This window comes from Eschscholzia californica, unplaced genomic scaffold (genome assembly GCF_041429995.1).
Source record: "Eschscholzia californica isolate CP2 unplaced genomic scaffold, dmEscCali1.0.p SCAF_2, whole genome shotgun sequence".
Taxonomy (NCBI): domain Eukaryota; kingdom Viridiplantae; phylum Streptophyta; class Magnoliopsida; order Ranunculales; family Papaveraceae; genus Eschscholzia; species Eschscholzia californica.
The window spans coordinates 22,741,159-22,768,195 of NW_028238309.1; the positions used below are offsets into that span (position 1 = coordinate 22,741,159).

At 36.3% G+C, this 27,037-nt stretch overlaps 4 long non-coding RNA genes across 6 annotated transcripts; all 4 read left to right on the forward strand.

Annotated features, from left to right (window-relative positions):
* The first annotated feature begins 827 nt into the window (after positions 1–827).
* LOC147556954 (uncharacterized) lies at positions 828–4,973 on the forward strand. Of its 2 annotated transcripts, XR_015233673.1 has the most exons (5): positions 828–1,385; positions 2,306–2,510; positions 2,751–3,084; positions 3,953–4,020; positions 4,097–4,973. It is a non-coding gene; the product is annotated as an uncharacterized LOC147556954 (long non-coding RNA). The 2 variants fall into 2 exon arrangements; XR_015233672.1 differs by lacking the exon at positions 828–1,385 and having other exon boundaries at positions 2,231–2,510.
* Positions 4,974–5,104: 131 nt separating this feature from the next.
* LOC147556955 (uncharacterized) lies at positions 5,105–9,522 on the forward strand. 2 transcript variants are annotated; one of them, XR_015233671.1, is made up of 9 exons: positions 5,105–5,289; positions 5,900–6,230; positions 6,370–6,428; positions 6,515–6,648; positions 7,653–7,742; positions 7,846–7,971; positions 8,072–8,129; positions 8,229–8,756; positions 8,964–9,522. It is a non-coding gene; the product is annotated as an uncharacterized LOC147556955 (long non-coding RNA). The 2 variants fall into 2 exon arrangements; XR_015233670.1 differs by lacking the exon at positions 5,105–5,289 and having other exon boundaries at positions 5,632–6,230.
* An 8,673-nt stretch (positions 9,523–18,195) lies between these two features.
* Positions 18,196–21,614, forward strand: LOC147556956 (uncharacterized). The gene is made up of 7 exons (XR_015233674.1): positions 18,196–18,248; positions 18,362–18,506; positions 18,647–18,754; positions 19,677–19,869; positions 19,953–19,993; positions 20,130–20,245; positions 21,393–21,614. It is a non-coding gene; the product is annotated as an uncharacterized LOC147556956 (long non-coding RNA).
* Positions 21,615–22,530: 916 nt separating this feature from the next.
* On the forward strand, positions 22,531–26,012 carry LOC147556957 (uncharacterized). The gene is made up of 2 exons (XR_015233675.1): positions 22,531–25,646; positions 25,736–26,012. It is a non-coding gene; the product is annotated as an uncharacterized LOC147556957 (long non-coding RNA).
* Positions 26,013–27,037: the final 1,025 nt, after the last annotated feature.

A 27,037-nucleotide genomic window follows, 5' to 3' on the forward strand; every position in this document is an offset into this window, starting at 1 on the left:
TTAGATATGGTTTGGCCAACTGTAAGGTTTATTAAGTGAACACCACTCACCACTGTGTAATTGATGAAATGCTGTTATGGGAGGATAGTTAACTTCTTTTGAGCTGTCTACCAATATCTGTAACGCAAATGTGATTCCTTTGTAGTAGTTATTTATTTATTAATAACGTTAATAAGATATATCAACCGGGAGTGAATATTTGCAAATGTCCTTGATATGATTGTTGTTTCCTCCTTTTGGTAATGAATTTCTTGTTAACATGATCGTCTCAAATTATATGCGATACAAAAAGTTCTATGATGTTCTATAAGAAATGATTTTTTTTATTTCTTCCTTAACACTGAAATATGCAATGTAAAAGTTTGATGTTATTATAGGAAAGGCAAGCACCTTCGTGAGGCAGATTGGGCTTTCTTCTCTTGTCAAAAGGAGGTTGTCTAGTTCAGAGTTTCTTCTTCAGTTTATTTACTTTGCCTCAAGATGATCGACTCAAATGAAAAACTGGTAACTTCTGTGTCATTTAATACTTTTCATTGATAATATTTAATCCATTTAATACTTTTCATTAATATGCAAATATCCATAGATAGTCTGTTCGTGGAAAAGAGTACTACTAAATTTCCTTTTTGGTTTCTAGTGTGCCATATTTTAATAATCCTGCTATATCTTTTCATTACCTCACATATGCAGTCTTCTTTTGTGTTATTCGTTGGTTTCGAGGACGAGAAGTGTCTAATTGAGACGGTTCATGTGGAAGATATCTTTATATGGGGAAATGTGTGCACCTTTTTTCCGAATGATATTAAAATTCCTTCGCCTTACTTGCAGGGTGTGCGCCTGTTGGGTCTGGAAGAGCTCTCCTCACAGAAAGTGCAGCTTTCGTATTTCTTGTCCACCATCTTTCTGAATCCTGTTAGCTTGTTCCATTGAATTATTTTTGTGGAGCGAAGACCATCTTTCTAGATATCCTTTTTGCACAAGTGTATTAGGTTTACGTGGTGTCTTTTTATCTTCTTGAAGGGGGGTTTTCTACACCAATACATAAAATATGCCTCAAGTTACTTCAGGAAATGTTAATGCGATGTCTGCTATCCAACACTCATCTTGATCCTTCATATTCTAGGACTAGAAATTGCTCTGAAAAATGATTCGGTATATATGGAGGGAGTTTTTTGTATTAAGTTGCTAGTGTTGTTAATTCTTCTTTCTTTATGCATGATAGGATCTACATCGGGATCAATGGATCATCTTCAATAGTTATTCGACTGATGACTTAACCAAATTATCGTTAATCTGATTGCTATTCAGGGACTTCGCAAATTGTTTGTCAGATGAAGCATTGAGGGAAACTATAAGTCTATAAGATCAACATGTTGGTGAATCAGGTCTGTCTGGTATAGTAACTAATGCACGATTTATTTTTCTTTTATTATTAATCTGGTATGGCTTATAGCCAAGGAATGAAAAATCGAAATATGTCGGACGAAAAATCCGAAATATTTCGTTTTTTGAAATTAGGTGCACGAAATGGAGCTTACAAATGTTTCGGGCAAAATTTCGTCCAGAAAATCGTGATTTCGACCGAAATCTATAGAAATTTCGAGATAGTTCAGAGGTTTTCAAAGATTAAAGAAAAACCTGGTTCATTCATCGTTTTTTTCTTCTTTTCTTCATCGTATGATCTTGATTTCTTCTTCTTATCTTCTTGATTTCTATGATTTCAAATTTTAAGGTGATTTTAGAGGTGAAAGAAGAAGAAAAATGGGTTAGGGTTTCAGATGGGGAAGAAGGAGAAGAAAGGGCTGGAGAAGGAGGAGGATAAAAAGATTAGGGTTTTTAAGAGTATAACGCTAAAAACCCTAATAGAAAGTGTTACTGGTACCCCTTCCGCCTGCGAGGGTGCCATTAACACTTTGGAGGGGTGCTTGAGAACCTTCAAACTAATTATTATTTAACCCCTAAAAAATTTCTAGGTGAATATAACCCCTCAAATTAACAGAATGGTTAAGATTTAATAACATTTACCCCCTAAACTAACTATTTTTGGGTAATGAGTCATATTAGCTCTCTAACTTCTATTTTATTGCATATTAGGCCTCTAAGATACTAACCTTTCATATTAAACAAACGTTAATAAAGATAATAAATTTCGGCAAATTTGCAAGATCTCCACACAGACGACCGACCGAAATTTCCATCGAAACCGAAAATTTATTCCTTGCTTATAGCACAGGTTTCATTCTGGATTTGTTGTGTTAGTGGGATTGGTTGTTTTAGCACAACTTTAGTTGACCATCTTGCGCAGGTTTCATTCTGGATTTGTTGTGTTAGTGGGCTTGGTTGTTTTAGCACAACGTCAGTTGACCATCTTGCACAGAGCAATCATTACCTTTGAAATTTCAGTTGCGCAGGGGTGACTGCCTTCTGTTTATGTTCTTCCAATTTCGACTTGTGGTGTGGCATCCAAGGAAGATTCGGCAAATCTTAAGATCACTCTGGGGATGTGTCAGGTATGCTTTGGCAAAGTGTAAGGTTTATTAAGTCCTACACCACTGTGTAATTGATGAAATGCTGTTATGGGGGCAAACGCCTTCTTTTGAGCTATCTACTAGTATCTGTAACAAAAATGTGGCTCCTTTGTAGTAGTTATCTGTTTATTAAAAAGATATTTCAACCAGGTGTGAGTATTTGAAAATGTCTTTGACTTTATTGTTGTTTTCTCCTGTTGGTAATGCATTTCTTGTTAACAGGATCTCAGCCCTATATTCATGGGATGGAACAAAAAAATTTAAATATTTACGTGAGTGGAGTCTCACTTATGCAATGCGCTGTAGATTTTTTTTAATTCTTTCTTAACACTGAAAGATGCAATGTAAAAAGTTCTACGTTGTTCTACAGGAAAGTCAGCGTCTTTGTGACGCTTCCTTCTTTTCAGAATTTCATCTTTGGTTTGTTTTACTTTGCTCAAGATGATCTCTTTAAATAAAAAATTGGTAACTTCTGTGCCATTTTGTTTCTCAGGGAGGATCTTCGATATGGAGTAGGAGTAGCTATTCTTGTTCTTCCTGTATTATCACGGCAAAGGTGGTGGTTTTTGATAAACCTACTTGCATTACTTTTTTGTGGTCTTTTTAGTAGTTTTATGTATTTATTCTATTACATTGTTTGCTGGGAGGACTGGACACAACTATGAGGAGCCAACTGTGTTCTATCTGAATAAGTCTTTAATTTCTTATCCTTCTTAGAGGAACAGTAATTGAAGTATGCGATATTTATTCAATATTCATTTAACGGTAACCTAGACTTACCCTAGATATAACTCGATTATCTCCGGAGGGGTTGTTCTTATTTTACGTCGATTACCTAAAACTTATATCTACCGTAGGTTTATCCTTTTCTACGAGGGAATTTACCTATCTTGATTAATAAAATTTGGTTTATCTAATAGTTTTCAATAATATGTAAATATCCATGGATTGTCTGTTTGTGGAAAAGAGTACTACTAAATTTTCTTTTTGGCCTCTAGCGTGCTATATTTTAAGAATCTTGCTATATCTTTTCGTTACCTAACATTTGTAGTCCTCTTGTGTTATCTGTTGGTTTCAAGGAGGAGTGTCTAATGGACACGGTTTCTCAGGAGGGACTTTTCTATCCGTAACACCACTCTGTAATTAATGAAATGTTATTATGGGGGATAGTTGCCTTCTTTTGAGCTATCTACAATATCTGTAACACCACTGTGTAATTGACGAAATGTTGTTAATAAGATATTTTTATCAGAAGTGAATATTTGAGTATGTCTTTGTTTTCTCCTTTTGGTAAGGCATTTCCTGTTAACATGATCTCAAATTATATTCAATGTAAAAAGTTCTATGATGTTCTATAGGAAAGGATTTGTTTAGTTCTTTCTTAATACTGAAATATGCAATGTAAAAAGTTTGATGTTCTATAGGAAAGGCAGGTTCTTTGTGAGACAGATTGGACTTTCTTCTCTTATCAAAAGGGGGTTGTCTAGTTCAGGTTTTCTCCTTTACTTTGCTCACGATGAACGATTTAAATGAAAATTTGGTAACTTCTGTGCCATTTTCTTTCTCAGGGAGGATCTTTGATGCGGACTAGGAGTAGCTATTCATGTGCCCTGTATTGGGGAAGGCGGTCGCGCTTAATAAATCTACTTACATTATTTTTTTGTGGTCTTTTTAGTAGTTCTATGTATTTATTCCGCTTTGTTGTTAGGAGAGCTGGAATCAACTATGAGGAGCTAATTGTGTTGTATCTGAGTGGGTATTTCTTAACTTGCTTTCTTATCCTTGTTAGAGGAATAATAATTGAACCGCGTGATATTTATTTAGTTTTTCCTCCTCCTTTAAACTAGACCTATCTTAGGAGGATATAATCTGATTTTCTCGCGAGCGGTTTTACTTATTTTTGTATAGATTACCTAAACTCATCTCTATAGTAGGTTTATCCTTTTCTGCAAGGCTTTGCCTCTCTTTATGGATACAATTTAACCTATTTAATACTATTCAATCATATGCAAATATCCATGGATAGTTCGTTCGTGGAAAAGAGTACTACTAAATTTCTTTATTGGTCTCTAGCGTGCCATATTTCATGAAACCTAGTATATATTTTCATTACCTAACATATGCAGTCTTCTTTTGTGTTATTCGTTGGTTTCGAGGACGAGAAGTGTCTAATGCAGATGGTTTATTAGGAGGATCTTTTCTGTCTGGAGTTCCTTTGGTGATCGCCTCTGAAGTTCTCTCGGAAGGGGGTGTTCTATTTTCTTCACTTGCTTATTTGATTTTCATCGTTGTTAAAGGAATAACAATTGAAGCGTGGAAATTTCTTTTGATATTCCCAGGGGTCTTCAAAATGGACTTACTTCAAGGAGTTGTGACTTGACTTGTGTTTAAGTGGTATAGTTTCCTATTTAAATAGATTCCACAATTTCGTTGGTTGTGTCTTCTCTATGAAGGTTTACCTATCTAAAAACAAGAACGCTCTATCTCTATATATGTCACAATTTTTAGGAATATGCGAATCCATACATTGACTGACCGTATTCTTCTTATGTCCCTTAGGAAAACAGTACTCTTAAAATTATATCTTGGGTATCTTCCGTGTCATATATCATTTGGGTATCTTGCGTGTCATATATCTTTTGGGTTTCTTTTTATTACGTAAGATATGCCTTCGTTTTTAATATTGGTTGGTATCGAGGATGACAGGTGTTAGTGGAGACATTTTCTGAGGAGGGAGTTCCATTTGGATTTGCCTTCGAATGTAAGTCCTTTTCAATTACTTATGAGTTGTTGAACTTGGAAGGGGGGTTCCTGTCTTCTGACTTGGCTTATTTGTGGATTTTTATTTTGTTAGAGGAACCATAATTCTGAAGCATGCAAGAACTCATTTCATTTTCTCAGGAGTATTCGAACTGGACGTACTCCAAGGAGATGCCATTTGGTCTTCTCAACCAGATGGCGTTTACCTATTTCAAATGGATTTCATACTCCAAGGAGATGCCATTTGATCTAACACCATTTTAGATTAGTAATATAAAATTTATTCTATATTTTCCAACAATACATTTTTTTTCTCTCAACAGAAAAAAAAACAATACATTTTTCAGGAGTATCTAACACCCAAAGACCAACTATTCGCTTAGCAGATGTAAAAGGTGTTAGATCCTTTTTGAGCTGTCTCTTCCATTTTTTCATTGATTTGCTTGAGGGTGTTTTTTGAATGAAAAAATGTTAATTTTCGTGTACACTATCTTTCCTGGAGATCTTTGTGATGGAATAGCCATTCCCGTTCATTTTTTATTTTGTGTGATCAAGGGGAACACGGTGGCTATTAAAGCTACCGGCACTCTCTCTATTTATGGTATTTTCAGGAATCTGCAATATTCGAAATGATTCTCTTGATCCCTCTGGTGGAGCGAGCAGTACCATAAACAATACTGACGCATCTGTAGACCAGTATCATGTTAATTTCTTTTGTCCCTTGAGTTTTTAACTAGCATAAATTGAAATGTTTGCTCTATTATTTATCCCTTTGCACCCTTCTTTTTATTGTTGGCACTCTAGGACAACTGAGCTCTACTGAGAAAAGTTCATTATTTGAACGGAAGCGGGTCTTTTTGTCAAATTTTAGTTCGGTGAAGGGGGTTTTCTGTCTCAAGTTACATTTTGTTATAGCTCCAAAAGTTCTCTGTGTGTTCTCAGGTAACTACCAGTTACTTGTCTTTGAAGGGGACTTTCTATTTCAAGCCGATTTAGTTGATCATATAGATATTTGTCATTTCTGTATATTTTCAAATGCTTCCAATGTTTAATCAACTGGTAGTTCTTCATTTTATTACAGGGACAGCATTATGGTGTGTTAGCTACTAAAAATCGGGTCATCTCTTACAATGGAAAAAAGTAACACTTGAGCCGTTAGAAAACTTAATTTAATTTCTATTTGGTAGTTTGTGGAAGTTATTTTTCTGTCCGGAACTCATTTTCAGGCTTGGATTACGTGGACAATGACATTCAATTGTTGGCAGGGTGCGCAAGTTGGAATGTCAGCTAAATAGGAGTATTTTCTTTGGATTTCTCGTGCATAATTCTGTACGCTTGTTCCTTTACATTTCTTCAAGTGGTGCGAGGACTATCTTTCTATGTTATCATTTTTACTAGGGGATTAGATTTACAAAGAGGGTGCTTCGATTTGTTCCTGGAGGGGGGTTCCTACACCGACTCATGAAGTTTTGTTTTCTGTTTGGGATATCTATGCCATCATTTTTTTACTTCTTAAATTTTTTGAGGACATGTCAAAAGACATCTGCTTATCATATCATGTGCCTCTTTTATCGTTGGTGTTTTAGTACTGTCATGCCGAAAAGTATTTGGTCTATCTTGAGTGGTTATTTTTTTTTTTGTTACTTGGTCTATGTTGAGAGAATTTCTATGTTGACTTGTCTAGTCTGTTGGTTTTTTTCTGGATTATTACTTAGCGTTGAACAACAGTATTTTCACTTTATTGTTAAGAATATCTATTGAAGCGGTTGTTGGTTTGCTCAAAGTCCACCACCTGAGGCCGGAATGAGGAACATTTGGAGTTCCCTTCGCCATCTAGTCTGGGGTTTGCTCAAAGTCCCTTTTTTTCCTTTTCATTTCTTGGGGGATCTGAAGTACTATTCTGGCTGGTTCGTTTGTTTCCAAAGTATTTTTTATTTGGTTGGGGCTTTGATTCGGTTTTCTTGGGAGGTGGTTTTCAAGTCTAATTGATTGTTTTCTTCTTTTTGGGGGTTTATCTAAGTTGGCGTTAAGCATAGAGTTCTTCAACCAGCTTCAGGGCACAGAGAGTATGGGAGGACCAAAATTTGTATTCAGTTCATGTTCCAAAGGGAAATAATTCATTGGATAGCTTTCCTGCGTTTGCTGTTTGTATGTGTTCTTACAACTATGTATTGAAGTTACCTTATTTGTTGCACTCTGTTTCTATGTTGTATCCTGATGAATGGTCTAGTTTTAGTGGATGTGTATATTGGTTATGTTATCAGTATTTGCAGTCTTGTTCCTTTTCCAGTTTTAATGGCAGAGTAAAATTCATGCCCAGATTCTATACCTCAGTTTCCTTGTTTATTTTTCTGGCTTTTGAAGGTACTAGAGGATCTGTTTTTTCATGGAAGCGAAGATCATATTATGAAGTCGTGAACTGGATTGATAATTGGCTGTTTCAGCTTGGGTTCAGTAAGAAAACTTACTAACGGAGTTCGCATTTAGAAATTTGACTTGATGGTGTTGTGCTGTCTGTTGATGATTTTTGTCTAAAATATACCCTGGTCATTCTCAGTGCAGTATTAGTGTTTTAAGTTCTTTGGTACTATTGGAATATGCAATATGTAAAAGTTCCTCGATGATCTTCAAGGAAGTTTTTGTCTATTTGGAAAAGTGGGCTCTCTCGTTTTGCTTAGAGGGGGTAGCTATCTAGCTTTCCTCTTTCATTTTATTCTTGCTTTGCGTGAGGATGATTTTTTTTAATGAAAGATTGGTAAAGGTTTATGCATTTTCTTTGGCAGGTATCTTTATGACGCAGTAGCCACTCCTATTCTTCTTGTAATCCTGTGTTTTCACGAGGTAAATTGTGCTATTAATTTTTGTATCTTGTGTGTGAACTTTTACTATGACATGTTGTTCCTTACCAAGGCTAACATGTTTGGTCTTCTGGTGTGTTAGTTATTGGTACGAAGGACAACTGCTATCTTATTTTCTGCTTGCATACTCCTTTGATTTTCATAGCTGGCTTTGGACTAGCCTTACTCCAAGGAGATATGAACTTGTTTGCAGTCAAGAGGATTTTTCCTATTTCACGTAGGTTGTACTACATTTTTCTTTCGTATTGTTTGTGTATCCTTCTCTACGAGCACTTTATCAATTTTGATCAATGACATTTTATCTATTTTATACATTTGTACTTTCAGAATTGTGATATCCATAATCAACTGATTGTGTTCCTCTCATTCCCCTCCTGAAGATAGTACTATTAAATTTCTTCTTGGTTTCTAGCTTGATCGTTCATTTTATAGTGTGCTTGGATACATGTGGATCTTTGAAGGGGGCTTCTATTTCAAGTCGATTGTATGATATTTGTCTTCTGTAGATTTTCATCTGGTTCAAATGTTTCTTCAACTGATAATCCTTCACTCGCGGACAGCATCATGGTGTTAGTTACTAAAAAAGGGTAGTCTCTTATTGCGGAAAAGAGTAATTCTTGAACTCCTGGAAACTTGATTTTTTTATCTTTTGTTGTTTATGTAGAAGTTATCTTTTATAGCGCTTGGATCATGTGGATCTTTGAAGGGGGTTTCTATTTCAAGTCGATTGAGTCAATTGTTTAGATATTTGTATTTTTTGTAGGTTTTCATCGGGTTCAAATGTTTTATTAATTGGTATTCTTTCACTTTATTACAGGGACAACATTATGGTGTTAGCTACTAAAAATTGGATCATCTTCTATTGGGGAAAAAAGTAACACTTGAACTCCTGGATATTTGTTGTTCTTTTTATTTGGTAGTTTATAAGGAAGTCATCTTTTTGTTGGGAACTCCTTTTTATGCTTGAATTACATGGAGAGTGACATTCAATTGTTTTATGCAAGTAGGAATGCCAGCTAAATTTGAGACCGTAATTCTTTTTCAATTTCTTGTCCATAATCATGTAAGCTTGTTCTTTTACGTTTCTTCAAGTGGTTTGGGAACTATCTTCCTGCATTTCGGTCGAAAGCTGTTGTCCATACTATTACATTACCTTAAACTAGAAAGAGAAACATTTGGAGTTCCATGACCTCCTATTAATCTCGTTGAGTTTTTGTTTTCATTAGTTAGAGGCTTTGTATGTTTCTACTTCTAGTAGATTTTAGTTTGAGATTGGAAATGTCACAACTTCAAATTTTCTTCTTTTCTGACAAACAATGATTTGATAAGAGACGTCCAATTGTTCTTTTCCTCTCAAGACCTCAGCCAAATATAGATGGTGGTCGTCCAAATTGTGTGACCTGAAAAGTAATAGGAAACTGTATGCTTTATGCTCAAAATAGATATGCGTGTCTTGTAACTGTGTATGTTAAGTTATGTTATTGGTACTGGAAGATAATGTTGCATGAGCTTTTTTAAGTTTTTGTCTCTGTATCGAAGTTACATGGACCAGTTTTAGTGGGATTCTGAATTTCTGATGCAATGAGTATTTGCAGGGTTGTTTCCATTATTAGCACGAAAATAGTTTGTGCCCAGGTTCTTAACTCTTGTTTCCTTCTTGGTTTCATTTTGGTCTTCTCCTGGAGCCTGGGTTTCAATTCATGTAGTGCCACTGCAATGGATGATGTTATAGTTATCTAGTTAGGTTGTTATCTTTTGTTCTTTGTCTATTTTGGCTTCATACGTGCTTTTCTGCTTCTGTTAGTTTGTTCTATATATGGCTACTTTAAATTGCATGTGAGAAATATTTTCGTTGGATTGTCATCTGGTTACAGGCTGAACATGAATTATTTGTTTCAGATGTGGTGTATGCAGTGCTTCATGTCGAAGTAGGAAACGGAGTGATTGTTGTGGTAGTGCCTCCTCATTAGCCTACCGCCAAGGCGTTCTATAATACCTTCGCAACAACCATTTTTTACTCCGGGGATTTGAAGTTCTGTAATTGCCGATGTCTAGTTATCTAGCTTGGTCCATACCAGTTTTGAAACTTCTACATGATCTAGTATTTTTTTTACTGTTAATTAGAATCTGTCGCCCCCTCGGGGCTTTCACGGTTAATATGGAATTTGTTTAGATAAAGGGTATTGCTGCTTGCATAACTTTAGAACATCACTTTGGTTGGTGGAAAGTTCGGAAGGTTTATCGTTTTGCTTAGATATCTTTATAATGCTTTAGAATACCACACTGTGATTAACAGATTGACGGTATGGGGATGGCAGACTTCATTTCAGTGTCCATCAAAAATCTACAACATCTTCAACAAAAATATATTAACCAATTTGGTCGGTTGGAATTGATTGTTCTTTGACGATTACTCTGAGTGTGTTCAGAGATGATTTTGATGTCGATCAGTTTTGTGTGCACAATACGATCCACATCAGGATCATCGTCAATAGTCAGTCGACCGATGACTTAATCAAATTATTGTTGATCTGATTGCTATTCAGGAAATTCACAAATTGTTTGTCAGACGAAGCATTGAGGGAATTTGCAACTTGTAAGATCAACATGTTGCTGAATTAGATCTGTCTGGTATAGTAACTTAAGCACAATTTTTTTCTGTTATTATTAATCTGGTATGGGTTATCGCTATGGATTTCAGATAGAAACACAACTTTAGTTTGTGTTAGTGGGTTTAGTTGTTGTAGCACAACTTTAGTTGACCATCTTGCGAGAAATCATTACCTTTGAAATTCCTTAAAACACCAAGAGGTTCAGTTGCTCAGGGGTGGTCGGTCGCCTTCCTTTTATGTTCTTCCTTTTCAGACTTGTTGTGTGGCATCCAAGGAAGCTTCGGCAAACTGTAAGATCAGTCTGGGGATGTCAGATACTCAGATATGCTTTGATAAACTGTAAGGTTTATTAAGTCGTACACACTGTAATTGATGAAATGCTGTTATGGGGGACACTTGCCTTCTTTTAAGGTAACTACTAATATCTGTAACAAAAATGTGGCTCATTCGTAGTAGTTATCTATTTGTTGATAAGACATTTCAACCAGGTGTGAGTATTTGAAAATGTCTTTGCCTTGATTGTTGTTTTCCCCTCTTGGAGATGCATTTCTTGTTAATAGGATCTCAGCCGTGTAGATTACGTTCATGGGATGGAACCAAAAGTTGAAATATATATGTGAGTGCAGTCTCGCTTATGCAATGTGTTCTAGATTTTATTTTAAAATTCTTTCTTAATACTGAAATATGCAATGTAAAAAGGTCTACGATGTTCTACAGGAAAGTCAGCGCCTTTGTGAAGCTTTCTTCTTTTCTCGAAAAGGGGTTGTCTTGTTCAGATTTTCATCTTTAGTTTGTTTTACTTTCTCAAGATGATCTCCTTCAATGAAAAATTGGTAACTTCTCTGCCATTATCTTTCTCAGGGAGGATGGTCGATATGGAGTAGGAGTATCTATTCTTGTTCTTCCTGTATTATCACAGGAAAGGTGGTGGCTTTTGATAGACCTACTTGCATTTCCTAGCTAGCATAAATTGAGAAATTTGCAATACTGAATTTATAACATTCATAATCTGGTTATCTTCTTCCTTCATGTCCTTCGGGAGAAACAGTACCTTAAAATTCTTTTGTTCTCTTACATTTCCGTGCTAGTATAAATTGAGAAATTTTCTTTACATCTTTTCAGTACCTTAAAATTCTTTTATTCGGTGAGTGAGTTTTCTATTTTTTGTTACTTGGTCAATCTCGTGGGAGTTTCCATCTTTCGTTGCTTAGTCTATTGGTTCTTTCTGGATTATTAGTTAGCACTGAACAACAATGTTCTTTCGCTTTATTGTTAGGAATTATGTACTGAAGTGGTTGCTGGTGACCATACTCCATCACCCGAGGCCGGAATGAGGAGCATTTGTAGTTCCCTTCGCCATCCAGTTCTGGGTTCGCTCAAAATCCCCTTTTTTCCTTTTTATTTGTTGGAGGACTTGAAATACTATTTGGTTGGAGCTTTATCCTGGTTTCTGGTCTAATTGATTATTCTCTTCCTTTTGGGGGTATATCTAATTTCAACGTTAAGCATCGGGGACCGAAATTTGTATTGGGTTATTTCCCTAAACATATTCTCCTCGATTAGTTTCTTTTGCTTTCTTTCTTCACAGGGTTGTCTTCTTCAATTGAAAGACGTAATATATTTCTGTTCTCCTTCTTAGGGATCTCGTGATGGGGTGATCAGTCTTGTTCGGCCATAGTTAGTTGCTTTGCTAGGAAGATTGTGATCAACTTCGCCAAGTTAACTGTGTCCAGGGGGCTTCTGAACTCGCTTCTTTGATTCTTATCCTTGTTAGAGAGTCATAGTTAACGCATCCAAACAATGTGATGTCCCAGGTATTTACGATGTGACAGTGAATGTATTGAGACTTGAGTACTTCTGAAACAACTGGCAGTAATCAAACATATTCTCTTGTATCCAAGTGGTGATCAATTTGAGGACTGGGTTCATTTGGTTTCCGTGAATGTGGTACTTTCCCTTTCAGTTTCGTTTCTTTCTTCGGGATCTTCTTGAACAGGTTCCGTGTCTTTCTTGAGTTTCTATTTCCATTTTGAAGTTGTATGCTGTCTAGTGCTCGAGTCTTTTAGCGGATTTCTGATGTGTTGAGTAATTGTAGGTTTGTTTTCTTTTTAGCGGGATAATAACTTGTGCCCGGGTTCTTTATCCTTGTTTCTTTCATTTTGTCCTTTTTATCTTTTGAAGGTGCCGAGGTTCGATTTCATCTCATTTTAGTGTCAAGCTGTTTCTGTTCAACGGACCTTGCTTAGCTAAACTGTAATGAGAGACTTTATGGTTATTTATTTGTTTGTATCGTAAAGTCCTCACCTGCTTGATGTTCTAGTTATCTAGTTAGGTTATCTCTTGTTACTGGACATGATCTATTTTCCCTTAAAGTCGGTTTTCCTGATTTATATATACAAGTTGTTCTTCATGGGGGTGTTAATTCCTAGATCCTAAAATCTATCTAAATATTTTTCAGGAATATGCAATAAAAATTGATTCTCCTCTTCCTTCATGGCCTTCGGGAGCAAGAGTACCTCAAATATCCTTTATTCTCTTACACTTTTCAATTAGCATAAACTGAGAAAATTGCGTTGCATCTTCAGCCCCTAACATGTTCCCTAGACTCGTATTTTATGGTATATGTGGTTTATGCAGAGAAGTTAATGTGTCTCATTTGAGAGGGGAATCTGTCTAAAGTTTCAATTTGATGAAGGGGGTTTTGTGCCCAAGTTTTATGTGGATATAAAATATTCGGTGTTGTATTTAGTTTTCTTTTGTATACATGTTTTGGACTTCATTCATCTTAGTTGGTTGTTTTAGAGGGCATTGATTCATCTGGACAAGTCTTGGTTCTTTGAGGGGGTTTTTTATTTTAAGTTAATTACGTAGAGGGAAGTTAGGTTTTAGTATAGGTTCTTATCAGGTTCAAATGTTGACCAGTTGGTATTCCTTTACTTTATTACAGGGATTGCTTCACGAAGTTGGTTCATGTGAAAGATATATCTTTAGGTGGTGAAATGTGTCCCGGGCTTCCGGCACACATCGATGCTTATTAATTGTTTGTAGGGAGTTTTCTGAAAGCTTAGTTAACTCTGTGTCCACATTTTTTCCTATTCATAATAAAAGTTCTTTCACCTTATCTTAGGATGTGCGCCTGTTGGGTATGGAAGAGCTCTCCGGCGGAAAGAACAGCGTTCACATTTCTTTTTGTACACCATGTTTTTGAATCCCGTTAGCTTGTTCCATTGAATTTTTCTTGTGGCACGATGACCATCTTTCTAGATCTTCTTTTCTAACCAGTCATCTTGATCCTTTATAACCTAGGACAAGAAATAGCTCTGAAAAAGGACTCTGTCTCTCTGGAGGGAGTTTTCTATATGAAGTTGTTTTTGTTGAAATTTGTTAATTCTTCTTTGTTTATGCTTATTCAAGTTGAATGTACATGATTTCACTTAATTTTTAGGGATTTGCGTTACGGTGGATGTTGCTGTCCCTATTACCACCTTAAGCCAGAAAAGAAACATTTGTAGTTCTCATGGCATCCAGTTATGGGTTTTGCTGAATTACATTGAGTTTTTGTTCTCAATTTTTTGAGAAATTGTGTGCTTCCAGTATATTTTAGTTTGAGATTTAAAACGTTATAACTTCGAATTTTTTTCTTTTGTGTGGGCATATCTATTTTCAGCATGAAGCATAGAATTTCCTTCTACTTTCACGACACAGAACTTGAACAACCGCAATTTATATTTGGTTCATGTCCCGAGGGGGAAAGAACAATTTGACGTCTCATATCGATTCGCTGTTTATACATTTCATATCGATTCGCTGTTTGTACGTCTCTGGTAATTGTGTGTGGAGTTAAGTTATTGGTTCAGGAAGGTAAGGCTAGATGACTTTATTAAGTTCTGCTCTCCGTTCCGAAGTTATATGCTGTCTAGTGGACCCAACCTTTAGTGGATTTCTGATGTGATGAGTACTTGCAGCTTGTTTCCATTTTTAGCACGAAAATAGCTTGTGCCCCTTGTTCCTTCTTGGTTTCTTTTTGGTCTTCTTGTGTCCAGGTTTGATTTCATGTAGTGCCACTGCGATGGAAGACTTTATTATTCGTTAGAATCATAAAGTCCTCGCGTGCTTGATGTTTTAGTTATTTTTTATTATCCATCTATTTTCGGTTCACTTGTGCTTTTTCACTGCATCAGTTAGTTTGTTATATAATGGGCTACTTCAAACTGTAAGTAAAAACTATTTTGGTTGGATATTATTTAGTCAGAGACTTAACATGTATTATTTGTGTTCAGATGTGGTGTATGCAGTATGTTATGTCGAGGTTGGACTGAATGTTGTGGTAGTGCCTCCACATGAGCCTGCCACCCAAAGCCCCAAAGCATTCGATTCTACCTCTGTTAATTTCAACATGATCTAGTCTTTTTGAACTGCTAATTACAATTTGTCGTCTCCTTGGTTTTATTCACAGTTAGTATGGAATTTGTTCACATATTTAGGTATAGCTGCTTGCATTTCTTTAGAATATCATTTTGGTTGTTGGAATTTGGAAAGTTTGAAAGGTTTATCGTTTTGCTTAGATATCTTAAAATCCTTCAGAATACCACACTGATTAATGGGTTGCTGATATGTAGATGGTTGTCTTCATTTCTGTGTAAATCTGAAGTCTACCAACATCTTTAACAGAAGATTTCAACCAATTCGAGGATGGGTTTGAATTGATTACTCTTTTATAAACGGGAAGCTTTTGAATATAAAAAGGTAAATCCCAACTTGAAGGGCTTTTTGCTTACGAGATGTAAAAGGTTTTAATTCTTTCTCAAGGTTTCTCTTTTCTCGAAGATCTTTGTAATGGAAATGCCTCTCACATTCTTCCTGTAGTCCGGTGCGGTCATGGGGAATGGGCTGGTTATTAAAGCTTCCTACATTTTCATTTTTGTGGTCTTTCTTTTATTACTTGTCAGTGTTTATTTCTCATTTTTGTTTTGTAGGAGTGAAATCACCCGAAATCCATTGGATTTTCCAAGGGGTTTGCAGCTTGGACGAATTTGAATGAGATGTGATACGGTTTAGTTTCAAAGGGGTTTTCCTAATTATGACGTTGTTTAAACACTCTTTTCACTATGGGGTTCTGTCCCAATAAAAAGTATTGAATCTTATTTAATATTTTACAGGAATCTGTGACATCTGAAAATTGGATTCTCGTGTATCTCTCTGGTGTAGTGATCAATACCACAGAAGTGTTGAACCTTCTGCGGAGCAATACTTTCTTAATTTCTTTTGTCCACTTCTGTTTTAACTAGTATAAATTGAGGTATGCTCTTTATTATTTATTCTTTTGCACCATTTTCTTTATTGTTGGCACTCTAGCACAACTGAGCTGTACAGAGAGAAGTCCATTATTCTTCATGGAAGGAAGGAGATTTTTGTGTCAAGTTTCAGTTTGGCGAACGGCTTCTCTGTCTTAAGTTAAATTTGGTTATAGCAATATGTCTTTGCGTTTTCTTAGGTATTGTCGCACTCTGACTTGCTTCATCTGTTAATGTTTGTTTCTTGCAGTGCTAACTTTTAGTATTTTTGCTACACCTTTTTGTTCCTTAACAAAGTTATAGCATGTTTTGTCTTTCGCTATGTTAGTTGTTGGTAACAACGACAACTATTGTCTTATTTTCTGCTTGGAATTCCGCATTCACCTATAAAATTCTGTTCTTTTGACTGACTAATGAGTTTTCCATTTAGAAGGTGTTTTTCAGTCTTTTGACTTTCTTGTTTGTTCTTGCTAGAGGAATAACAATTACGGGAGTACTACATGTACAAAATCTTTGACAAAATTCTCGACTTAATGACTCATTTTCATTAAAAGACAAAAGTTGATCAAAGTTTTTCAAAGTTTGACTTTGACCCGGGCCGCTCTTTTAGAATTTTGTCAAGAATCTTGTCAAAGATTCTTTGTACACTTAGCATTTCCCTAAAAATTAAAGCTTGTGAATGACATTTTTTTCTATTTCAGGAATTGTGATATCGATAACAAACTGTATGTGTTCCTCTCATGTCCCTCAAAAAGGTAGTACAACAAAAATGTATTTTATTTTCTAGTTTTCCATATTCTAAGATCCTTTCTGGATTATTTTCATTCTCCAAAATGCACGATAAGTTGAGCAGGATTTGCTTTCCCAGGGATCTTCGAAGAGATTACATTTGGTTTTCTCTTAAGGGGTTTTGCCATTTTACATCGATTCCGCAGAATCTTCTCCTATTGTTCCTCGAGGATCCCTTCCTTACTCATGTTTAGAGAAATGTCAGTTATGCAAATATAGAAGGGGTTTTGTGAATATTTTTTCAGGAACCTGCAGTACCTAAAGTATTTTCGTGTCCTAGTCAGTTTCTTTTCCTTTCTTTATGAGGTGCTCTGCTTCAATTGCAAGACATAATTTATTTTCGTTTTCATTCCCAGGGATCTTGTGATGGGTGGCTGTCTTGTTCGGCCATAGTTTATTGGTTTGCTAGAAGGATTGTAGTCAACTTCGTCGAGTTGACTGTATGAAGAGGGTTGTCTATATTTTCTTATTTGATTTTTTTCCTTGTTAGACAAGTTATAGTTAACGCATCAAAATCATGTTATCTTCCTCAGGGATTTGCAATGAGAAAGTGAATCGATTGACTACTTGCAGTACTCAAACATATTCTCTTTTATCCTGGTGGTGATCAATTTGAGGACTGGACATTTGGTTTCTGTGGATGGGGCCTGGGGCTACATTTTTCTTTCAGTTTCATTTCTCTCTTCAGGATCTTCTTGAACAGATTTTTTTGTTTTTTTCACATGCATCTTTGTTATAGAAAGGCTAGTCTTTTTCTGTGGAGCAGTACCATCTTCATTTCTAGTCCACTTCAGTTTTTAACTAACATCAAATTGAGATATTTGCTCTATTTCCATTCGCTTGCACCCTTCTTTTATTGTTTGCACTCTAGGACAACTAACCTTTAAAGTGAGAAGTTCATTATTGTTTTCGTGTCAAATTTCAGTTGGGCTAAAGGGTTTTCAGTCTCAAGTTGACTTCGGTTATAGCTCCAAAATTTTTCTGTTTTCTCAGCTATCTCGCACTTGCATGTCCTCGGGGAACAATGCACTATTAAATATCCTTTACAATTCATACTTCCTTGCAAATAATGTTTGAAGAATCTTGCTCCATCGTCTCATTCCCTAACATGCGGGGTCCTCCTTTGAGTTACTTATTGGTTTCAAGGATGACTGGTGTTCTGAGAAGACATTTGTTTGTATTTTTGGAAGGTATTGTTCTGTCGAGTTCCATTTGGTCTCTAAAATTTTATCGGTTTCAATAACTTATGAGCTGTTTACTTTGAAAAGTGGTTTTCTGCCTTTTAACGTGTTTCTTTGCTTTTTACCCTCCAAGGGATTTTTAAACCATGCGAAGCTCATTTGTTTCTCAGGAGCGTGAGAATTGGACTTGCTTTAGAGAGGCATTACCTTATCTTGTGAGTCGAGGGTCTGTTTCCCATCCTCTATTGTTTCATAGAAGTCTTCTCCCTTATTGTTGATCTATGAAAGGTGTTAGTTATGCAAACACAGAAATGGTGAATCTATTTAATTCTGTTTCAGGAACCGCAATACTCAAAAGAACTCTCTTGTGGCCTAGTGGTGTTCTTTTAGAGGGTGGGGTTCTTTTTGGTGATCTTGAGTTGGAAGATATTTTTACGTTTTTCTTAGAGATCTTTCTGTGACGGGAGAGTCTTATTCTGCCATGGTAAGGGGTTTTCTGAACACGCTTCTTTCATTTTTGTCTTTGTTAGGGATTTCTAACTTTTACTAACTCCTACCAGACACAGTCTATGAGTTTTCCTATTTCAAGTTAATTATGTAGAGGGGTGTTTGTTTTTGGTACAGGGTTTTTGTCTGGTTCAAATGTTGACCAATTGGGATTCCTTCACTTTATTGGGCCAGCGTTGTGGAGTGTTGGTTACTAAAGTCGGGTGATCCTCTGATGTGCAAAGAGTAACGCTTTGAATTCAACCCTAAGTTTGTTTTCTTTTTAATTGGTTCAAGTGGAAGATATCTTTACGTGTTGAAATGTGTTCTAGGCTTCTAACACAACAGTGCAACTCAATTTTTCCTAGGGCGTTTTCTGAAAGATTTGTTTACTCTGTCCACCTTTTTAGTTCTATTCATAAAAATCCCCTCACCTTATTTTTAGGATGTGAGCCTGTTGGGAATGGAAGAGAGCACTCTTGATAGAAAGAGTAGCTTTCATGTTTCTTCTTGAACACATTTTTGGAATTATTAGGGTTCTTTTGCTGAATCATATTAGCTTATTCCGTCAAATTTTCTTTTGGGTGTGAAGACCATCTATCTGGATCTCCTTTTTTCACCAGTGGGTTAGGTTTACATGGTGTTTTGCTTGCTTCTTGGAGGGGGTTTTCTACACCAGCACGTAAAACATGATTAAATTATATTAAAGAAATGTTAGTGGGATACCTGGTATCCAAACACTCCTTTGATCCTTCATATTCTAGGATTAGAAATTGCTCTGAAAAATGATTCGGTATATCCGGAGTGTTAAGTTGCTCGTGTGAAAATTTGTTAGTTCTTTTTTGTTTATGCTTACTCAAGCTGAATATACAAAATTCTCACTTCATTTTTAGGGATTTTCATCGAAGTGGTTGTTGTTTTCCACATTACCACCTTAAGCTAGAAAGAGAAACATTTGGAGTTCCCATGGCTTCTTATTTATGGTTTCCTATTTATGGCTTCCTATTTATGGCATTTGGAGTTCCCATTATCACCTTAAGCAACATTTAGAGAGTTTGTGTTTCTAGAAGATTTAAGTTTAAGATTGGAAATGCTATAACTTCGAATTTTCTGCTTTTGTGGCATATCTATTTTCAGCATGAAGCATACAATTTTGTTCTACTTTCAGGGCACCCAATTTGGGCAACCATCTATATTTTGCTCATGTCCGGGGAAATGCTATTTGGGAAGGATGGAAGAGTGAACGTTATGGAGCCTAGGGTGCGGGATGCTGAGGGGAAAGGGACCTCTTTTCGATCTGCTGCTTGTATGTGTCTTAAGATTACGTTATTGGTTTCGGAAGGATAAAGCCTCTGACTTTCGTGAGTTTATGTCTCCATTTGGAAGTTATATCGTGTCAAGTAGTCTAGATTTAGTGGATTTCTGATGTCATGAGTATTTGCAGGCTTGTCTCCATTTTTGCAGAGGATAATGGCTTGTGCCAAGGTTCGTTACCCTTGTTTTCTTCTTGCTTTTGTTTTTGTCTTTTCTTGGTGTCCAGGTTTGATTTCATCTAATGTTAGTGTCAAGCTATTTGGTTGTTTTATATTGAACTTATCTTTCCGCCAGAAACTCTTTTCAGGCTTGGATTATGTGGACAGTGAAAATTCGATTCTTTCCAGGGTATGCAAGCAGGAGGCAGGAATTTCAGCTATAAAAGCAGGAATTTCAGCTATATTTGAGTATTCGTCTTGAATTGTGAGTACATTTCTTCAAATGGTGTGAGGACTATCGTTTTGTATTATGTTTTTTGACTTGGGGTTTGGGTTTACATGGGGAGTACTTTTGTTTGTTCTTGGAGCGGCTTTCTTCACCAACTAGTAGTGGTTACCTTTTCCCGTTGGGGATATCTATGCAAAAACTTTTGCTTACTGGGTCTATCTTGAGGGAGTTTTCTATTTTGAGTTCCTTAAGTTGAAGTTTGTTGGTTCTTTCTAGATTAATTCTAAGGGTTAAAAGCCACTGTTTTTCACTTCATTTTTAGGAATATATATTGAAGTGGTCGTTGCTGTCCATAGTTCATCTCCTGAAGTTAAAATGAGGAACATATGGAGTTCCCTTTTCCATCTAGTTCCGGGTTTACTCAAAATCCTGTTCGTTATTCTGGCTGGGTTGTTTGTTTTCCAGGGGATTCTGTATTTTGTTGGTGCTTTGATTCAGTTTTCTCTTAAGGGGGTTTTCTGTTCTAATTCTATATTCTCTTCCTTTTTGGGATATATATACTTTTCTTAGTTTGCAGTTCGTATGTTTTCTCACAATAGTGTATTGACATTACCTTATCAGCTGCACTTCGTTTCCAATTTATATGTTGATTACTGTTTAGTTTTATACTTTCTCTTTAACAATCATTATACCTCCGCCAGTTTCGAGTTTTCTATTTGTATTTGCTGGTCCCAAGCTGGAAGAAAGGAGGAGGGGAGATGATCCACAGTAGTGTTTGTTACAACTTGTCTGCTGAATTTTGTTTAATTAATGCAATCGTTATATTGTATTATTTTTACTTTTACGCTAAGTAGTAACTTCAGAATGTGATCCAGTGGTCACTATGTTGGGGTTCCATTCTCTTCTTGTTTGTGTATCGTTTGGGGCCAGGCTGTAGAAATTGTAAGTTCTGTGTGCATACTAAGTTTTTCTCGCTAGAAGTTGGCTGATTTAGTAGATATATGATGACATTGGACAATTGTTGATCTTGTGTTTGTAGCTCAATTGCAAACAACTTTAGTGACCAGTTAGATCTTTCTTAGTTTGAAGCTTCACATCTCACCCTCTCCCGTGTTTTCCCTCTTTAGAATTTTTGATCCATATTCAGTAGTTCTATTATTGAAATTCAAAATATTGTTTGCAGCCGTCTGATTGCTCTATACACGTCAAAAGAGTAACAGCTGATCGGGTGGGAGAGGATCAGCGCGGACTGACATAACGGCGTTCCTAATCGAGAATATGACATGTTAATAAACAAAAGCTTATGGTAATGTTCAGTCTGAACTTTATTTATACAAGTGCAACATCTTCAGAGTCTTATGGGCATCTTACAATGCTAGACTCTTTCCATGGATTTGATTCCAAATGGAGAGTCTCCCAATTAAATTTAATATTAATTGTTTTTCCATGCGAGTGTTTGTTGACCACTCGAGCATTTTCAGTTTGTATTATTTCCTTCATTGAAGTAAATATTCTTGGTTTTGTTTACCAAAGTAAACAACTGTTCTTTTGGTGCCTTTATTATCTTTTCGGTTGAACAAAATCGATATGGGAGTCGATGGAGAGTCTTCTGCAATCTGTTTCTTATTTCACTTCATATGTTTCATCTTTCATCAGGGTAATGACTTCAGTACAGGGTTTTTTACTGTCTTGATTGTTGTGCAGGCTAGGATATATTGCCTCTTACAAAATTCGACTGGTTACCGCGTTTCGGTCGTAACTATTAAATTGTCTCGAGGTAAATCAAAACATTGATCTTGTTAGAATTTTTCTGCAACTTGCTGGATACTGCTACTAATTCATCCTGGTATAAGGCTTTTTCTTCTTTTGTCAGTTCTCAAATACTGTGTTTAGGTCGACTAAATCTGTCAAGTTACTAATCATCTTATCATTGTGTAGGATGGGTAAGGGTCACCAATGTTAAGTGGATATTTTTTTTTTCGTATGTGGTACGGTTATCAGTAAGTGATATGATATCGTGAAAGTATCTAGAGCTGGGGTTCGCCATCATCGAAGTGTCTAGAGCTAGGGGCATACTTCGTTACACTATTTATGGTTTCGCCACATATAATATATTGTTTACGACACATTATAGTACATATACCTAATCTCTAGTATCCTAATTCTAAATTTTTTACATATTTAGTAGTTGACTAAAAGTATGTCTTGAGCTGGACACAATTAAGGCGGATTATTCTGGTATGCCAAGTCTAGGGTAGTGGATAATGAACCCACTGAAAGAAGTATGGTAACGGATAATGAACCCACTAAGAGAAAATGGTAAACTACACGACGCAATAACCTAGGGCAGGAGACATCAGGTTCAATCTTGAGCGATACTAAAAATACACCCACCAAGGGCTATTAGCTGGTGGGACTATTAGTAGGCGGTCCAAAGTCATATTTACTTGAAGAAATATACCAAGAAAAACATTGATGTATAACTTTCGTTTGCTTGTGGAGGTTGGTTCAAAAAGTCTTTGTAGGGAACGCTTTAGGAAGTTAATAACATATTATAAAGTGTTAAACATACTTTTTTTCTGTGATTTCAAGTAAGATTGGAGCATATTAGAGTGATTATAGATGACAAAATGAATCTGCCCTAAAAATCTATCATTTGGACTGAACCAGTCCATTCAATACTTCTAACACACGGACTATCTTGGCCGTGGCTAATGGTCACGGGTTAACCTGTTCGTGAGATTAAACTCATCTGTCAGTCAATGGGTCTTGCTTGTCGTAGTCATGCCTGCTCTAGATGTGGTGTGTCTACCACGCCACGACTGTCTAGCGTGCTATGTCGCCACAACACGACACGTTGGCCACCACTAAGATGAATTGAGGATGTAGATTTAAGTTCTCGAACTTTGTTGTTCGTGAGAGGGAACACTTTCCCTGGATCCAATCTCACGAATAGGACGGTCCGTCTTGGTTGCTTTGCAAATGAACTTAACAGTCTGAGAACCTAGGCAAATGGTAGGACTTTCTGGTCCGAGACACTCGAATTTGTTAGTCTGTGGTCGTTAAACTGGGTAGTTGATGCTTTTTGTCATTTTTTTTTCGTCTCCAACTGTTAACTTTTATTGGAATAGGTGACTATGGCATCACGTATTCCTCCTAATGCAAGTGAAAGGGCTCATAAGCAACGACAGAGAACACGCAAGTGATGATAATCCGACCTGAAACGAATAAGTTTTTATTTTGACACTATCTTTGGAACTCCTGCCGGAATATAGAGGAATTGAAGGCGTGAGTTAGGAAGATAATGTTACATAATCCTTCGACTTGTAGAAGCGCTGCAGTAACACAAACAAAAGATCCGGAAACGTCTTCTCATGCAAATGGGTCGAACTCTCATACTGGAGGTCTATCTGATTGTAGATTGTTGAAATGTTTCAAGAAACATGTTTTCCTAATATGGAATAACTCGGTAGCTTTATGAATGTCAGTATATATAAGAGGGATCGTGTTAATCTCAAGTCTAACACAATTTTTTATTTTTCAGGAGAAGCATGTGTTGAAACCCTACAACCATGACTCAGCCGTATCGTTGGTGTTTCTTTTTTGGAATCCACACAAAAAATGATAAGTGTGTAAGTACATATAAGAGGGATCGTGTTAATCTTACGATGAGTATTTGCGGGGTTGTTTCCATTATTAGCCGGATAATAGCTTGTGCCCAGGTTCTTCACTCTTGTTTCCTTCTTGGTTTCATTTTGGTCTTCTCCTGGTGCCCAGATTTGATTTCATGTCGTGTCACTGCAATGGATGACGTTATGGTAATTTACTTTTTTGTATCTTGAGGTCCTCGTCACGTGCTTGATGTTATCTAGTTAGGTTGTTATTTTTTGTTCTTCGTCTATTTTGGCTTCATCCGTGCTTCTTTTCTGCGTCTGTTAGTTTGTTCTATATGTAGCTACTTTAAGTTGCATCTGGTAAGTGACTTAACATGAATTATTTGTTTTAGATGTGGTGTATGCAGTGTTTTATGTCGAAGTAGGAACTGGAATGATTGTTGTGGTAGTTCCTCCACATGAGCCTGCCGCCAAGGCATTCGATACTACCTTCACAGAAACCATTTTTGACTCTAGGGAATTGATGTTTTCTAATGTTTTGTAATTGCCGATGTCTAGTTAACTAGTTAGGTCCATACCAGTTTTGTAACTTCAACATGATCTAGTCTTTTTGTTACTGTCAATTAGAATCTGTCGCCCCCTCGTGATTTTCATTGTTAATATGGAATTTAGTGAGATAACTGGGTATTGCTGCTTGCATAATTTTAGAACATCATTTTGGTTGTGGAAGGTTCGGAAGGTTTATCGTTTTCCTTAGATATCTTTATAATGCTTTAGAATTCCACATTGTGATTAAAGGATTGATGATATGGGGATGGCTGCCTTCATTTCAGTGTCCATATAAAATCTACAACTTCTTCAACAAAAATATATCTACCAATTTGATGGGTTGGAATTGATTGTTCTGGCTCATGTCCCGAGGGGAAAAAACCAATCGGACGTCACTTCTCGATCGCCATTCGTATGTGCCTTGTAATTGTGTATGGTAAGTTAAGCTATTGATTCCGGAAGATAAGGTTAGATGACTTTCTTAAGTTTTCGTTCCCGGTTTGAAATTGTATGCTGTCTAGTGGTAATTTATTTGTTAGCACAAAGCCTCGCGTGCTTGATTTTCTTGTTGTCTAGTTAGGTTGTTAATTTTTTATTATATATCGATTTTGGGTTCAGCTGTGCTTTTTTTGCATCAGTTTGTGCTACAATTGGCTACTTTAAATTGCAAGTGAGAACTATTTTTGTTAGATGTTATCTGGTGAAAGACTTGACATGAATTATGTGTTTCAGATGTGGGTATGTAGTGTTTTATTTCGAAGTAGGAGTTGGAATGATTGTTGTGATAGTGCCTCCACATGAGCCTGGCACCGCCAAGGCATTAGGTACTACCTCTGCAGCAACCATTTTTAAATCCAGCGATTTGAATAATGTGTAAATATCCATGGATTGTAATTGCCGTAAGTTTATCTTTTTCTATGAGGGTTTACCTATCTTGATTGATAAAACTTTATCAAATACTTTTTTTTTTGAAACTTTGAATGAATTAAAGAGAAGAAAAAGAATATACAAAATTTGATTTATCAATATGTAAATATCAATGGATTGTTGTTTGTGAAAAAGAGTGCTATTAAATTTCCTTTTTGGTCTCTAGCTTGCCATATTTTAAGAATCATGCTATGTCGTTTCATTACCTAACATATGTAGTCGACAGACCTCTTGTGTTATTTGTTGGTTTCAAGGACGAGGAGTGTCTAATGGACACGGTTTCTTGGGAGGGGATTCTCTATCTGGGGTTCCTTTCGCATTTGCCTCAAAAGTTCCCTCTAAACGAGGTGTTCTATTTTCTTAACTTGCTTATTTGATTTTTATTCTTGTTAAAGGAATAACAATTTAAGTTGGAAATTTCTTTTGATATTTCCAGGGGTCTTTAAAATGTACTTGCTACAAGGAGTTGCGACTTGGCTTGTCGTCAAGGGGTTCCCAAAGACCAAGGAGTTGTGACGTATTACGAGGAGTTGCACCATATTGTTATTCTCTATTCAGTTCCGCGTCCTTGTTTGTGTTATTTGCCTGTTTCGAGGATTACTGGGGTTTTAAGGAGATGTTAATTCGTGTTTTAGGATGGTATTGTCATATCGAGTTCCATTTGTGCTCTAAAATTCTGACTGTTTCAATAACTAATGAGTTGTTTGTGTTGAGAAGGGGTTTTCTTCCTTCTAACGTGCTTGCTGCTTGAATCTTATCCTCCGAGGAATTACTAAAGCATGCAAAATTCATTTTTTTCTCAGGGATGTGGGATTTGGACTTTCTCTAGGAATTTTAGCTTCTTTCTTTGTGAACTGAGGATTTTTTTTTTCTTATTGGGTACTTTCCTCTTTTAGTTTTGTTTCTTTCTTCCGGATCTTCTTGAACATATTTTATTTTCGTCTTTTTCACATGCATCTTTGTGATAGGAAGCCTAGTCTTTCTTAAAGACCTTCTATTCTTCTTTCTTTAGGGTGTTAAAGTAGTTCTAAGTACTCGAGTATATTAGTTTCCTAGGATGGTTGGGAACTTGGGATCAACTTTGAAAGCTAACCGTGACTGGGATTCTGAACTCGCTTGCTTGTTTTTGTTCTTTGTTAGAGAGGAGTTGTAATTACTGCATGCCAAATTCATTGAACTTTTCTAGGGGTTTGCAGGTTGAAAGAACTCCACCGAGACCTCTTATAAAAATTTGTTTCGTTTGAGGGATCTTCTCTCTTTATAGAAGTAATGTATCTTACTCAATATATTTCAAGAATCAGAAATAAAATTCATAATCATGTGTACCTGTCTTGGGAAAGAGCTGAAGGCCGTAATGATTTAACAACTCCACTAGGAAAGTAGGAAAAGGAAAAAATAAACCCAGCTTAAAGAAAACCTCGTAGATCGGAGACCTTAGTGCGTCAAGAACATTGACTTCCCTCCAACAACTGGTAGCCCAAACTCAGTTGGTTAGTGCATCTACTCCGCAATGCGGAGGTCTCAGGTTTGATCTCATAAAAGTGTAAATCCAGGAATATTGAACTTGGGTATAAATAAAATAGTTTCTATAGGCTTTAGGCTATTTAATTCGTCGGGCTTTAGGCCATTTAATGTCATTGGGCTGTAAGCCAATAATACTTTGGCAGTTATGGCAACATTCACATCCAAAATTGTATATCCTCTGCCTCTATGGCAGTGCTCATAAATGGTCATCCAG